The 12,406-nt window shown below is 37.8% G+C and overlaps 1 long non-coding RNA gene across 2 annotated transcripts; it reads right to left on the bottom strand.

The window, feature by feature from the left end:
• On the bottom strand, positions 260-4,261 carry LOC107622591. 2 transcript variants are annotated; one of them, XR_002356485.1, is made up of 4 exons: positions 3,854-4,261; positions 1,082-3,278; positions 753-926; positions 260-647 (listed from the first exon to the last, which is right to left on the bottom strand). It is a non-coding gene; the product is annotated as an uncharacterized LOC107622591 (long non-coding RNA). The 2 variants fall into 2 exon arrangements; XR_001616238.2 differs by having other exon boundaries at positions 3,817-4,260.

Consider the following 12,406-nt stretch of genomic DNA (forward strand, 5'->3'; position numbering starts at 1 on the left):
CAAGAGTTTTGCCCCGAAATTCGTTTATACACAGGTACTCACTACCACCTACTACAATGATTTCCCGCACCCAAAAAAGATTTTAACATCCTCTCGTACAGGGGTAATTTTATTTTAATTTTTTTATCGCTTAAGTATTCCTTTGAACACATTTCCTAACAGCAGATAAATGAGGTTGCATAAGATTCTTCGAGTAAACTTACAAAGTGATAAAGATATGTGTATGAGTAAACCTGAAACAAGCTTTAAACACCTATAATGAACAATTTTAACCACAAACGTATTCAAACTTATATTTCTATCTTATGCAACGCCAACAGAGTCAATAAGAAAAACTGGAATAAAACTCAAACAGCTTACTCCCCACTGAAGTATGCATGGTCCTGGTAACAATAACATCACATAAAAGGAAAAAGCAACGCGACAACATCATACCCATAGCTGTAGTCCATATCAACCAACATTAAAAGTAACTATTCCAAACGTGTTGAACACAATATCTAACTAGCTAAACAGGCTTTTTCGTACCACCGCTTATCCTTTCTTTTTCTTACGGAGACAACATGCCACGACACAATAACAAAACCTCGAACCAAATACTCATTTGGCTAAACTATTCTGGCCTTCTTGTGTAAAATTTCCAGCACCTAAAATTATGTCATTCGTCAGAGAACAGTCGTTAGAACAGAACACTCCTCATGCCAAACCATATTAGCCTAACATAGTAACTGTTTATGCATTCATATACGCACCTGTTGACATGGACCAACAACATCCTCAGTAGTGAACGAATTCTGCCCATAATGTCTGCCGAACGCTACAGTCGTCATGGAATCTACCCGGGACATGCCAACAGACCTACCTGCGAACCCTTCTTCTTCCACAATCTTTTGGTCATCCGATCCAATGACGTCCAGATCAGCACACTACAAAATAAAGGCGAATTACCAACTCCAAAATAATGAAAACAATATTCAAAAAAGAAAAACATTCAAGAAATAGCCGTTATAACCAATTCTCGGAGCTAATTAATAGGCATCACAATTTACAGAAAAGAACTTTATATAGATAACAAAATTACCTCATCACGTTGTACTGCCTTAACTAGATCCGAATCCAACTCATCTTGTCGAGGCCTTTTCCCCTTACGAGGTCTTCCCTCTCTGCAAGTTCTTTTAGTGTGCCCCGGCTTGTTGCACGTGGCACACTTTCTCTTAGACGCCTTCCTCTTTTGACGCTTTGGTGCTCCCTTTGTTCTCACGACTATAGGATCTCGAATTTAACCGCATGCATTCGAATTCATTGCATCGACACCGTTCAGAAATTCTGATTCCAAGGTTGCACAAAGGCTACGAATCCCATCCAAAGCAATAGTGAATAAACTAATCTTCTGAGCACCTAAAAAGAACAACCAACGTGACGCTGAATGAAGTGCTCCATGGCGAAGCAAGAAGCCTCTATCGCAATTATCATCAGTTTTCTCAACGTATGCCTCCAATGCTTTTGCTTCTTTTGTCCAACGCTTCAACACTAGGCTACCAGGTATTGCCAACAAGTGTTCATGCTTCATTACAAAAAACATATGTTTGCATGGATACCCCTGAATTCTCCAAAACTTACAACGACATTCCAATTTTCCCATATTCTTATCACATAAAACCATAATATTACGGCCAGGACGACCATACTCCTCAACTGTGTAAACCTTTGTGGTCAACGACCTCTTCACACCTACAAAATTAACTGAAGATACACTCTCAATCTCCTTTTACATCTCCAAATATCGCTCTTGTGTAAATAGAAGCCGCATGATGCTCAAGGGACTCCAACGAGGTTGTCATAACCGGCACACTATAAATGGACCTGAACTGTGCCATCAATTCATTATTCCTATACTCACGCACAAGAAGTTCCAGATTCTGCATAAGATCCAACATACTATGTTTCGATTCAAGGAAATTCTTGCACACAGAATTTATCCCTTCGCATCGTGAAGTTGTCCGATACCCAGCACAAAATTTCTCACACAAGAAAGCTTTTGCCCACATCTCCTTCTTTCCATACACTTGGTTCCACCACACTGCACCCTTCAAACAATAATTAGCTTCGGCCTGGGCCCACTCTGCTTCAAAGTCTTCAACAGTCATATCGGCATAAATCTACCTATTAAATAGCCGACGCAAATTCTCATCCTTCACGTTTGACATCACATTCTTCTCAAAGTGCCAAGCACATAACCTATGCGTTGCATTCGTAAAAACTACTCGTACAGCTTCTCGAATTGAATCATCGCCATCCGTAACAACAACAGACGGCTGCCTGTTACACATGACCTCCAAGAAATTCTCCAGAAGCCATGTATATGAAGCAATACTCTCATCTAATACCAAACCAAACCCAAAAATACATGTTTGCTTGTGGTTATTGCACCCTGAGAAAATCACCAATGGCCTCTTGTATTTGTTTTTCCTGTAAGTTGAGTCGAATGCCAGTACGTCTCCAAAATATTGGTAATCTATCCTGTTGCCACCATCCGCCCAGAATAAATTGGCTAGCATTTCATTCTCCGTCACATTAAACCTTGCCATCGAAGTCGGGTCTGCATCAACTTTACCCTCCAAGTACACTATGGCTGCATTCGCGTCTCCATCAGCTATCCTTGCACGACGTCTCTTATCAATGTAGTTGTAGGCGTCCTTCTTCAAAAACCCTACAAGTGAATACCCTCCAGATATGCCTGCCATATACCGCATTGTCTTTGATGTTGAGATGCCACATCCTTGAAATCCCTCTATTTGTGCTTTCGCAGCATCCGTCATGTAACGAAAACTTAGAATTAGATGAACCATTCCGTGATGCGTCATCTCATGGTTGTGGTTCAAAATGACTTTCTTCACCCTCCACAGCGACCTTTCCTTATCTAGATACACACACATCCTCGCTTCACAATTCGTCCTTGTCTCCGGCTTGTGCGGCCTCTTTCTATCGACCCTGTTATAATGTTTCTTATCTCTCTATCCTTCTCTATTGCAAAAAAATCTTCTCCGAACCGAATTACCCTCCTCATCCTTGAACATGTCTCCCCTTCTAATTCCAAATCCATAAAATTTTCCTAATTTCTTATAAAACTCGTAAGCATCATCCTCGCTGCGAAAAACCTTCCTTAAAATATCATCCTCCGTTAGTTCCACAACATCTCCATAATCAACTGTCTCCGTATCACCAACTCCATCTTCACACATTATATTAACTACATCATCAACCTGGGGGACGTCCATCTAAGTGTTCACAATGGAGTGCCGAATTAAAAAATCAGATCTGCAAACTAATCTCACAATGATATCATACTCCAACTTTAAACCATAAAAACTAACCGCACAAACAATGTCTCCACCACTAGAAAAATCTATGCTACTTGCACTACGAACGGACCACAATATCCCCTTTAGTTATTTTAAAAGCACGCAAAGATCCCCTAAATAAAATCGTGCCTCTCATCTGCCCCTATTGTTTCTTTTTTTTTCCTTACGGACACAACAAACCAGAAACCATGTTCTATGAATTCAACCAAAAGATATTGAGCATCAATTAATCAGTAAAGAATACTCAAGTCTATTAACTCACAACAAATGTCGATCCCTATTACCTCAAAACAAAATCATATCCTTGCTAGGAAAATTAACAACAACAAACGCCATTAACTCAGCATACTTAACATCAACAACAAATTAACTCCGACAATTAAAGATGAAAAACATCACAATTAACTCAGAAATCAGCGACTGATAAAACATTTAACTAATAAAAATGACTCACACAAATGGCGAAACAGTTGCAGAGAGGGCGACTTTACCAACCGGTGGATGTCAAGGAGAGAACTAATCACTAAACCGCCGAGAAGAAAACCACTTCATCGACGACAACAAGACGAGCACGAAGGACAGATGACTACCGCCAGGACGACACGAACCTCAGCTCCATTCTTTGTGCGCCCACGCCGAGCTTAAAGGTGGAAGTCTCCTTGGGGCCGATTCCAGCAGCTACGACACCTTTCGGATGACGGCAATAACTAGCCGATGGAAAAGGGAGGGAATGGGCGGCGCTAGGGTTCAGGTTAGGCCCCGTGGTTTAGGATGTGAATCACAAATGTGAGAGGTGACAGAGAGTTTCTTTTTCCCGTATACGAGGTGAGACACACTATGTTTCTTTGATTTTGGTCATCTGGGATTTTTTCAGCATTAACTTTTTTTTTCTTCAACCACAATCTAAATTTTTATCAACATTCTTTTTTGTTCTATCAAAGCATTTCTTGTGGTTCATTTGGGTTATATATACATGTTTTTGGAAAACTACTATAAACCTTATACGAAAAACAAAAACAAAAACAAAATAATCTATCTAAGCCCGTTACTCCCATTACAAACAAAATCACTTTATAAGCCCAAAAGCCCAAAAAAAAAAGTTAACCATGATAATAAAATGGCAGATTGTTTCGTAAGCACGCTAATCACATATAATTTAAGGACAATTTTTGGAGCTTCTCTGTGGCTGTCAGTAGAGATGATACAACACCATCTTGTCACACTTAAGTCCCTGCACACGTGTTTGAATGTCATTTATTCCATGTAGGATCCACACATGTAGATATTATATACATCCACACCATAGACTCCCCCAACTTTCAATGGTACTTTTGTACACCAAGGCTGCATTTGTTTCTAAGAATAAGATACTGAGAACAAGACATAAGGGACAGAGACACAAAATTTTGTGTTCTTGTATTCTATTTGGTGATAAACTAGAACAAATTATAAAAATTTAATTTATTCTTTTTTTTTTCATTCAAAAAATTTGAGATGAAAAATATAATAATAAAAAAATATAATTATAAAAAATTAACAAGAATAATGAAAGAAAAATAAAAAATAAGTTGTGTCCCTTGTTAGTGTCTCTGTGTCCTTCCTATCAGGATGGAGACAAAATACACTAATTCAGTGTCTCTGGACACATTGTCTCTACCCATGTCTCCTCTGTCAAACACGATTTTGTGTCTTTGTGTCCCTATCTTAGTGTCCTGTCTCTGTAAACAAACACAGCCCAAGAGAAGTATGTCAAAGAGTTGGAGAAAAAATTTAGGTTGAAAAATGCTGAGTCTATGGGCGCTCCAATGCACCCAAATTCAATGTTGGACAAGAATAAAAATGGAAAGATGTGGATAAAACAAGATATAGAAGAATGATTGGTTTTGTTATATATCTTACTTCCTCTAGACTGGACATTATATAAAGTGTTGGAGTTACCCAAAATGTCTCATCTTTCAGCTTTGAAAAGGATCATTAGATATGTTCATGATACATTCAATTCTGATTTATGGCATCCGAAATCTGAAGAATTTTCTGCAGTTGGCTATTGGATGCAAATTTTGCAGGAGATAGAGTAGATCATAGAAGTACAATTGAAATTTGTTACTTTCTTGGCAATTCTCTCAAAGTTTGGTCTAGCAAATAGCAAGTTATTGTGACTCTTTCAACAAACAAAATTGAGTATATTATTGCATCATCTTCTTGTTTTGAATTATTTTGGTTGAAAACACAACCAGCTAATTATAAATTGAAAGTCGAAGATATTCTTTTACTTTGTAACAACATGAGTGCTAAATATTTTCAAAAATCTTATTTTACATTCTAAAACAAAACATATTGAAGTGAGATATCATTTAATTAAAGAGCATATTCAAAAGAGTAATATTGTTATGAAATCCGAAGAACAACTAACTAATATTTTCACTATTATTTAGCTAAAGATAGATCCTACTCATTAAGAGCTGCATTAGACATCATTAATGCCGATTCTTTGTATTAAGTTTGCTAATGTTCTTCTCTGATGTCTCGCAGGTCGATGAGACATTTCTAGGCATACGATGAGTGGTTCAAATTTTTTATTGGTGTCAGACATTGAAAAGATATTTGAAGTGGGCTAAGCTGGATTCTTTATTTTTTTTTTTGGTCCCATGTGTTTCTTTAAAACACCACTCTTGGTCCTCTATAAGCGTTTCTCTCTATGAGTGGACTTTGTTATTATTTTATTATATATTCATATTTTCTATTTTGTTTTTTTTTTTCAAAAAATAATACAATTTTTTATGATCCTAAGGGTAATACATTTTCAGTTTTTGTTCACACTTTCTCCAAACATTTTCTTTGTTATTTCTGACAGTTTTCTTTTGTTCTTCAAACTTCTTTCAAAAATGATAAAGGTGCAACATTTAATTTTTCAAAACTCATTACAGCTGCATATTTATAACTAAAATCTCCTCACCTATCACACACATCTCTGCACACAGTTTTCTTATGCTACTGTCATGTACCTGTTTCTACTTCTGCTATTTTAGTTTTCTTGAGACAATTTAGTTTTATCTCCTGTTTTATTTGATTATTGGATGATTGTAATTAAATAAATATACACTTTAGCTGTGTTTGTTTTTGAGACCAGGATAGGACAAGACATTAAAAACAGGATAGGACAAGACATTGAAGGACAAAGATACAAAATTTTATGTTCTTGTATTCTGTTTGATAATAAACTAGAACAAATTATAAAAATTCAATTTATTCTCATTTTTGAGATGGAAAATATAATAATAAAAAATATAATTATGAAAAATTAATAAGAATAATAAAAAAAAATAAAAAATAAATTGTGTCATTTGTTAGTGTCTCTGTGTCCTTCCTGTTAGGATAGATACAAAATACACTAATTCTGTGTTTCTATACACATTGTCTCTGTTCATGTCTCTTCTGCCAAACATAATTTTGTGTTTCTATGTCCTTGTCCTGTCCCTATAAATAAACGCAACCTTTGATACTCTTGAACTGTTTTAAGTCTTTAACACTTTTTTTTGTAGGTTTTGGATCATTTTTACTCTCCTAAATGAAAATGAAAATGATATATGAGGTCATTATTACGAGGCCTAGGATTAATTAGATTTAAATAAGAATTAAATTTTCAGTTAAGTACTTAAGCATGTCATGAACATTTTTTTTTCTTTAAAGGTTTTAATATTTTTTTTTTTACTACGATGGTAACTTAGAAGCTAGTACTTGAATGGATGTACATAGTTTAGCTTGGATAGTGGCTTTGTTATTTATGTTCCTAAGAAAGCTCACATCAAGTGGGAGCAACCTTTATAAAAAAAAGAGGAAGGACATCAAGTTAAAGTGGTATTATCAAAGAAAAATATCTAATCTTTATTTCTTTTAATTTTTTTTATTATTATTACCTCATATATACTATGTTTGTCATTAAAGAAGAGATTGTTAACCAACTTGGGTTAGTTGAGTGGTCAGCTCACTCGTCCGCTTAAGCGAGTGTCGAGGGTTCGAATCCCGCCTTGTGCATGCAGCAATCCATTGGCCAGCGACAGACCCTTAAATGGAGTTTAGATCCGCGACGAATTAGTCCTTAACCTGTTGGATTGAAGAATATCGAAGAGATTGTTGAATTTAAAAAAGTTTAATTACTCTATTGGTCCCTATAGTTTTGCGAAATTTTCAATTAGGTCCTTATACTTTTTTTCCTTTTAATTGGGTCCCTATACTTTTATTTTTTTTAATTTAGTCCTTACCGTCATAAAACCGTTTGAAATAACAGAATATTCCATTAAAAAATCGAATGTCCTCATAATTTAGTCAAAAATTTTAATTAAAAACACCTATATTTTTATAAAATACCAAAAATACCCTTTATATTTTTGTCCCCCAAAATCAGAGAACTCTAACTATCCCTAGGTTATTCTCCTAAGTTCTCAATTGGATTTCTCCTCCGTCGCACTCTGCTGCCGTCTTCCATGGCGTCGTCGTCGTCCGTCGCTGGGTGGTCGTCGTCCCTCTGCGTCGCCCACAGGTGCTCTGTTCTGATCCACTCGTCCGCCTTGCCTATTACATCCCCTCGTCCCGCCTTGCCTCACCGCGCCTCGCGGTGCCTTGCCTCAAATCGCCCCTCCTCGACTCCACGTTTTGCTGTCTGGACTGGTTCTGCAACAACAGGTGATGATTGAATTTTGTTTTAGTTTTTCAGCATTGGATAATAATTATTCTCAATAATGTCTTCCTCCCACTACACTAAGAACGGGAGAAATATTATGCTTAAAATAACTAGTAGTCAAACGGCATCCTCTCCCGATTCTAATGCTTCAGGTTCAATGTTGAGAAATCTTAATTGTTAAATACCTCTAATTTTGCTTATGCTTATTTTTTGTTGCTTGTAAGACCCAAAACGTTTGAAAAAGGGCTATCATTAGCTAATTTTAAATTCACTGTTTCTGTAGCTTTAATTTCAGAAATTTCTCTATTAAAGAAAATTAAAGCAAGTTTTGATTTATTGAATTTGAAATAAATTAAGATTATTATCCAATTTTACAATTATCGGATTATTTTCTATATTCAAATTATAAAGTTGGTAGTTGTGAAATAATAAGGATTTCTATATGATTTGGATTAAATAATTAATATTTTAAATATTAATACTACTACTTTGGAAAATAAATGATTTAATTATATTATTCCTAATTATTTGATTTGGACATTTTTTTGAAAATAATTGGTGCAATTGATAAGCAAATAGCATTTTTATAGATATTATTGTTGGGTTTAAATTGGGTTTCAATTACTATATTATTCCCAATTTTATGTGAAATTACTATATCGCCCCTAACCCTAATTTACACACACACACACACCCCACCAACCTATTGACCTAGCCGCCAAAATGAAACCCTGATCCCCTAGCCCTTAGCAGCCACACTCCAACCCTCTTTCCTTGCCTCAGCAGCAACGCATACAAGATTTCCTTTTAGGAAAGAAAGAAAAGTAGAAAGCAAGGGGGAAGACTGGGAACGGGACTACCGATCTGAGAAGAGAGGAAGGATGGCGCCGGCAGGCGTCACTGCCGCAGTGCCACCGTGTTGCACCAGGGAGGATGAGAGAGCGAGGAACGGGCACGAGAGGGAGAGGGTCACGCTGCCACGGTCGTCCAGGAGAAACGCCGGAGAAGGAGAAGCTGCTGCGCTGCCCAGAACTGCGTCCGCTGCCGTCTTCGCAGGGCTTGGGTTGATGCGGTCGCTCCTTGCCGTGAAGCCCGTCGCCATCGCGCCTTCTGCGATCAGCCTCGCCATTCTGCTTTCTGTCAAGTCCGTCCCACTGCTGATGTCGCCGAACCAGGCAGAGGAAGGGGGAGACTGTCGCGCCGTCACCGCGTCGGACCGCCGCGCATGAGGAGCCGGGCTGTCGCTGTCTTTCCCGTCGCAGAAGAGAGAGCTCAGAGGAGAGAGAGAGGTCGCGCGATGTTGAGGGTGGGAGAAGCGGGCCAGTGGCGCGTCCAGGAACGCGACCCACTGCGCGTAGCTATCGTCGCCGTTTCTGCCACTGGCAAGCCTCGGTTAGCACCGCCGAAGCTTTTGCCCATTTCTGTCGCCGGAGAACCTCGCTGCCGTTGCCCGAGAACTCTTTCGGTAAGGATTTTAATTGAGGTTTTTGCCTTTTTGGATTTCGAGAAGGTTTTAATGTTGTGCGGTTTTTATAGTTGACTCACCGAAGCTTTTGGCCGCTACCGGAGCTGTTGCCGGGTTGGTCCGGAATCGCAGCTGCTTTATTTTATTGTTTTGGTGAGTAATTATGTTTCGAAAGTCCGTGTTAGTGTCCCGTACGTGTATTAAAAGCCTTACGATATTAATGTTCTTAATATTTAGTGTATTAAAAGCCTTAGAGCTGTTTGTGCTGCTACGGAAACGTGTGGGGCTGTGCTTCGAAGCTGCCTTTGGTTTTGGGTTGAGGTGGAAAGGACTCTGAGACGTTTGGGTTATGGAATTTGTGTTTTGAGGTAGGGGCGCTTTCCAAAAACTATATTTTTTATATTGGAATTATTACATATGGATACTGATGTGAGTGAATGTGTATTTGGTGATTGTATCGGCCTTATGTATGGCTTGATTTGCCTTGGTTGGTTATGAACGTCTGTTGGTTGAATTGTTGTATGGTTTTGTGAAACGAAATGCTTTTCAAGTTTATTCTTTTAAAGCTTTGAGATCGAGTTTAACCCGTTGAGAATTGATTTGAGTTAATTTTATTGAGAATGTGAAAAATAGAATCCACTCTTGAATTCAGCCTGGCTTGCTTTAAATGATCTGGTTTTTTGATAAATGATTGTTACTGAACCGTTTCTTTAAAGCTTTAGAAATGAGCTTATTCGGCTGATAATGATTTGATTTTGAAACGGTTTTCTTGAAATATGGAATTGAGATGATTGTTGGATTTTGGCTTGCCTTGAACTGATTTTGGATTTTGGGCTGTTGAAAAGGATTGTGGAAGGATTTTGTTGGAACCCGAACCGGGTGGCAAAGTCCAAGTTTTAGGGGAGATGCTGCCAAAATTTCTATAAAATCCGAGTCTTCATTGAAATGTTGTTTGGAAAAATGATGAGTTAAAGACTTCTACTCTTTTATTTGAATTATCAAGAAAAGGATGACTCATGCTTTTGAAATGAATTATTAAAGAGGAAATTGTGATTTAGTCTTGCTTCTTAAGAAAGGCATTGTATCTCTTTTAGAAGAAAGTTATTTAGATGAAACTTATGTTTTAAAGCTGTTTTAATTGTGACAAGGGCAATGCCTTTGAATTTGACTTGAGGGTTCCAATTAGAGGAGTTTCAATGATTTTGAAAGAACCTGAACGTTTATTGACAAGTTTTTTTTAAATGTTTTGAGAAAGGTTTTAAGTACTCTTTGAATTCTGAATTCTTGCAAGACTAAAACAATTTTGAACAGTTGAAACATTCTAGAATTCATCATGGGGGTTGAAGTTGGTTTTTCCTGAGTAAAAGAAACGGATTTGAAAGAAGTGAATGATTATGTGACTCGGTTTGGCTTGGATCCTATTTTATTACTCAAATCAGGAAGCCAAGGTTTTTAATGAATTTAAATGAACTTGGCGAAATGAGTTATGTTATTCTCCCCTAAAGACTTGGGACTCTGTCGAGAAACTTTGTTATAAAATTTCCAATTGTGGGGTGGATGATTTTGAATGTTCCCAAAATGAATCTTTAATTTTTCCAAGGTTTTGGAAGTTTTGGAAAGAGGATGCCGAGAGCGGCTTTGTTTTAAAAAGGGGAACTCACTTTGAGTAAATTTGGCTTATGAGCCTGAGATGATTTGAGAAACGAGATTTCTAAAGCCAAGGCTGAAAAGAGTTGGAACTTGATTTCAAAGTGAAATGATTTGGAAAAAAGTGATTTATGGCTTAAATGCCGATTTTATGAATTGATGATGTTGAATGTGGAAGTGCTGTTTTGTTGTGAGCCGGAATGGCTGTGTATGATTATAAATATTGGTTGGTTCTGGATTGAACTGTGAGCCGGAATGGCTATGTATGATATGAATATTGGCTGGTTCTGGACTGAACCGTGACCCGGATGGCTGAGATGGATGTTGATCCATGGATGAGATTGAATGCACGTATATGCTGAATCATTGATAAATGTGAATGTTGCACTTCCACTATCGGAGATAAGAGTTTCCCTAGGAGAAGGTAGTGGCTAGCCACCACGTGCTCCAGGTTGAGACTCGAAGCTCTTTTGACCCTATGTCGTCAGGGTGGCCGGGCACTGTAAAAGCCCGGATGAGCTCACCCCCATAAATATTCACCAGTGAGGGTGATGGATATGGATCATGATTATGATCAAGTTTATATTGAGTATAACTCGAGTTGGGGAGACACGACAGAGGGACAGTCCAATGGTTAGCTACCAGGACTTGTTGGGTTGGCTCTATAACCGACAGATGATATCATCAGCCACTAGGGACAGGCATGCATCATATGCATCTATGTGACATTGTTTGGGTGTGCATATTGTACTTGGCTTGCCTATGTGATTAACTGCTAATTGTTCTACTTGTTGTAACTGTTTGTTTGTGCTTGAACCTTCCTACTTGTGTTTGCGACTGAGACTCTGTTGGATTGTGGTGATTGGTTGATAGTTGGATTGTTTGGGCCTAGGGCCGTGGTTGAAATGAGATAGACCGATGGTTGGTTTCGGTTTTGTGGTTATGGTTTGGAAATGTATGAAAGGCTAATTTGGTTTAGCATAGATAAACCTTTTAAAAGGCTTTCGAAATATTGTTTTAAATCAACAGTTTTCTCTTTCAAAAAAGGATTTCAAATTTTCTCTTTTACTGTAAACTGTTATTTTTGCAAAGAAGCATAGGTCAGTTATTAATCACTGGTACGGTTTATCTTCACATATCCTATTACAGTAATTCCCAAAAAATCCTCTACTGAGAACCCTTTCGAGGATGATGTTCTCACCCCCATACATTTTTCCCCCTTTCAGGATATGGGCGCAGAAGTCACGAAGA

The sequence above is a fragment of the Arachis ipaensis genome, chromosome B10 (genome assembly GCF_000816755.2).
Source record: "Arachis ipaensis cultivar K30076 chromosome B10, Araip1.1, whole genome shotgun sequence".
Classification (NCBI taxonomy): domain Eukaryota; kingdom Viridiplantae; phylum Streptophyta; class Magnoliopsida; order Fabales; family Fabaceae; genus Arachis; species Arachis ipaensis.